This window comes from Palaemon carinicauda, chromosome 5 (assembly GCF_036898095.1).
Source record: "Palaemon carinicauda isolate YSFRI2023 chromosome 5, ASM3689809v2, whole genome shotgun sequence".
NCBI classification, from domain to species: Eukaryota; Metazoa; Arthropoda; class Malacostraca; order Decapoda; family Palaemonidae; genus Palaemon; species Palaemon carinicauda.
In genome coordinates, this window is record NC_090729.1 from 31,486,033 (window position 1) to 31,491,032 (window position 5,000).

Below are 5,000 nucleotides of genomic sequence, written 5' to 3' on the forward strand. Positions count from 1 at the left end.
AATTCTGAATGAATACATATAAAAAAAGAACTACAGAAATAAAGATTATTTTTTACCTTCCCTGCGTTGAGAACATAAGAAATATTAAGATGATATCTGTTTCTTTTCTAATCAATCGTAAATGTTCGCTCACTAGACTTTAGAGTGCACACATCATTTCCAGCCGGTAAAAATTTCATATATATATATATATGTGTATATATATATATATATATATATATATATATATATATATATATATATATATATATATACATATATATATATATATATATATATATATATATTTATATAAATATATATATATATATATATATATATATATATATATATATATATATATATATAAATATAGGTATATATATATATGTATATATATATATATATATATATATATATATATATATATATATATATATATATATATATATATATATATATATATATAGGTATATATATATATATATGTTTATATATATATATATATATATATATATATTTATATATATATATATATATATATATATATATATATATATTATTACTAGCCAAGCTACAACTCTAGTTGGAAAATCAAGATGCTATAAGCCCAAGGGCTCCAACAGGGAAAAAACAGCCCAGTGAGGAAAGAAAATAAGGAAATAAATAAATGATGAGACTACCTTAACTATATATCATTCTAAAAACAGTAACAGCGTCCAAACTGAAATGTCCTATATAAACTATTAACAACGTCAAAAACCCATATGTCTAATATAAACTATAAAAAGACTCATGTCAGCCTGGTCAACATAAAAACATTTGCTCCAACTATGAACTTTTGAAGTTCTACTGATTCAACTACCCGATTAGGAAGATCATTCCGCAACTTGGTTATAGTTGGAATAAAGCTTCTATTGTACTGTGTAGTATTGAGCGTCATGATGGAGAAGGCCTGGCTATTAGAATTAACTGCCTGCCTAGTATTACGAACAGGATATAATTGTCCAGGGAGATCTGAATGTAATGGATGGTTAGAGTTATGAAAAATCTTATGCTACAGGCATAATGAACTAATTGAACGTCGGGTCCAAAGATTAATATCTAGATCAAGAATAAGAAATTTAATTGACCGTAATTTTCTGCCCAACAAATTAAGATGAGAATCAGCACCTGAAGACCAGACAGGAGAACAATACTCAAAACAAGGTAGAATGAAAGAACTAAAACACTTCTTCAGAATAGATTGATCTCCGAAAATCTTTTAAGACTTTCTCAATATATATACAGTATATATATATATATATATATATATATATATATATATATATATATATATATATATATATATATATATATATATATATATAGAAATCACGAAAGCTGACACGTGATGAATATAAAATATATTATAGCCACGAAAGGAAAAATGAAATAGACTTGATTGGAGTTAGTACTTTCATCCACTCAGGACATTATCAAACTCAGCAATGAGAATACATATACAAGGACATCGTATTTATACTGGAGAAGGAGATCCAACAGCTGTCAGTTTCTTAATAATTCCGGAGAATTCAGATTTTTGATAAAAGGATAATACCGGATTAACGGAAAACAGACCTGGGCTTAGATTCAAATTTCTACCTTGAGTACAGGAGATTAAAAATGATTCAACAATATTCCTTTGGAAATAGTCATTAACATGGATTACTTTTTCCGTCTTTGACCAACCAATTCTGTGACTTGACCCTAACCAGTGGGAGGCCAAGGCATTATTAAGAGAACACCTTGAGACGGCCACCTGATGTTGTTTTAATCTGACTGGTATACTTTTTGATCTTTGGCCAACATAAAATAGATTACACTCTGAACAAGGAGTGCTATATATTACACCATTATCATTTCCAGAACTATTCTTAATAAACATGTTTTTCAATGTACAATTACATTTAAACACTACAGCAATGTCTAGTTTTTTCAAAAGGGGTATAACATCTAAAAAACAAACATGAAATGGCAAACAAAGCATATTATTAATTGTTTCCTCTCTCTCTAATTGGACACTATAAAATATTTTCTTAGCTTTATTCATACATTTTTCTAAGAAGTATTTGGGATAACAAAGATCTGTTGCAATTTTTTCTATTTTAGTGAACGCCTCCTCAATGTAATCTGGGCTACAAATTCTCAATGCCCTAAGGTACATGGAGGAAAAAACTGAATGCTTTATATTTTTAGAGTGACCGGAGTAAAAATGTACATATGAAAAATTATTTGTAGGCTTTCTATAGATGGAAAACTTAAATTTATCTGTTTCTCTAACTATTAAAACGTCTAAAAATGGGATACGATTATTTTCTTCATTTTCTATAGTGAATTTTATTGATTGTACTAATGAATTAATGATTGAAACAAAGCCCTCAAGATTAAAATTTTCTTCTAAAATACCTAAAACATCATCAACATGTCGATACCACACAATTTGGGAAGACCACACTGAAGGGATTAATCTAGATTCAAAAAGTGAAAGCCCATTCTACTAGACTCCGACGAAAATTTCTGCATCGTTGTTTAGAGGAACATGTGGTCCCCAAAACGTTACTCACAGCTCGACCAAGAAAGGATATTGACCACCCATTTAGTGATTTTAGTGTTCTATCCCTGAAAAAACATCTGGAAACTACAAGAAGGTCAGAACAACAATTATTCAAGCAGTTACGCAAGACTAAATTTTATTTTATGCGTGATGTTCCTCTTTACTGGAGAACACCCGTATTGAACGTGATCTACTCCCGACTTAGAGAGAAATTACAAGTTTTAAGTGTTCATTTAGAAAATAAATTTAATAGACAAATACAGGCTAGTGATTGGAACAAGAATTTTCAAGAAAATTGTGTTATAAATTTGTCTGATAAACCTGTATCAAGTGAAGTAAAAAAGGCCTTGGGGTATGGTTTATCATTTGCAGTAAATAAAAAACCTAATAGTGTAGATATTGCCTCTGCCTTTGTAAAATTGGAAAAAAATAAGAAAATTCCCCAGTGTAACATCGACATTGCTAAAGGTCTTATTTATTCGGTGATGGGATATGCAAACACCTGCAATTTCCCTAAACGGTTTTTAACAGCCTTAAAATCGTTGAAAAATGACTGTGAATTACATATTACAAAAGCAGACAAAGCTAATGTATTAGTTATTATGAACAAAACAACTTATTTAGAAAAGATGTATGTACTTTTATCTGATGTTTCACTTACATAAAATTAAGAGTTAATCCCTTAGACGAGGTCATCAAAGATTTTAATAAAAACTTAAATTCTATCTTAAAACAAGAAAAATCCTTAATTAACGCCTTTATCTCTACTGGTCCGTCTTTGCCTTATTTATATGGTTTAATTAAAACCCATGAAACAGGATATCCAATCAGACCAATTATCAGTGCTACAGGTTCTATTAACTATAAATTATCCAAATATTTAGTCAAATTACTTTCCCCGATCTTAGGATCTATTTCAACCTCTCATATAAAAAATTCTTTTTATCTTTGCGAAAAATTACAAAAAGTTAACCTTACGTCTAGACATAGATTAGTAAGTTTTCATGTAACTTCATTGTTTACCAAAGTGCCGGTTGATGACTTATTGGATTTCCTGTCGGGTATTTTAGATGCTTATGATTTACCTTTATCAACCCATATTATTATTGAGCTCATTTGTTTGTGCATTAAAAAGTGTAACTTTAGTTTTAATGGAGATTTCTATGAACAGGTTTTTGGTATAGCTATGGGTAATACTTTGTCCCCACTTTTATCCAACATAATATATGGAATTTTTTGAATCTAGATTAATCCCTTCACTGTGGTCTTCCCAAATTGTGTGGTATCGATATGTTGATGATGTTCTAGGTATTTTAGAAGAAAATTTTAATCTTGAGGGCTTTGTTTCAATCATTAATTCATTAGTACCAACAATAAAATTCACTATAGAAAATGCAGAAAATAATCTTATCCCATTTTTAGACGTTTTAATAGTTAGAGAAACAGATAAATTTAAGTTTTCCATACAAAGAAAGCCTACAAATAATTTTTCATATGTACATTTTTACTCCGGTCACTCTAAAAATATAAAGCATTCAGTTTTTTCCTCCATGTACCTTAGGGCATTGAGAATTTGTAGCCCAGATTACATTGAGGAGGAGTTCACTAAAATACAAAAAATTGCAACAGATCTTTGTTATCCCAAATACTTCTTAGAAAAATTTATGAATAAGGCTAAGAAAACATTTTATAGTGTCCAATTAGAGAGAAAGGAAACAATTAATAAAATGCTTTGTTTGCCATTTCATGTTTGTTTTTTAGATGTTATACCCCTTTTGAAAAAACTAGACATTGCTGTAGTGCTTAAATATAATTGTACATTAAAAAACATGTTAATTAAGAATAGTTCTGGAAATGATAATGATGTAATATATAACATTCCTTGTTCAGAGTGTAACCTATTTTATGTTGGCCAAACATCATAAAGTATACCAGTCAGATTAAAACAACCTCAGGTAGCCGTCTCCAGGGGTTCTCTTAATAATGCCTTGGCCTCCCACTGGTTAGGGTCAAGTCACAGAATTGGTTGGTCAAAGACGGAAAAAGTAATCCATGTAAATGACTATTCCCAAAGGAATATTGTTGAATCATTTTTAATATCCTGTACTCAAGGTAGAAATTTGAATCTAAGCCCAGGTCTGTTTTCCGTTAATCCAGTATTATCCTTTTATCTAAAATCTGACTTTCCGGAATTATTAAGAAACTGACAGCTGTTGGATCCCCTTCTCCAGTATAAATACGATGTCTTTGTATATGTATTCTCATTGCTGAGTTTGATAATGTCCTGAATGGATGAAAGTACTGACTCCAATCAAGTCTTTTTCATTTCTCCTTTCGTGGCTATAATACGTATATATATATATATATATATATATATATATATATATATATATATATATATATATATATATATATATATATATAT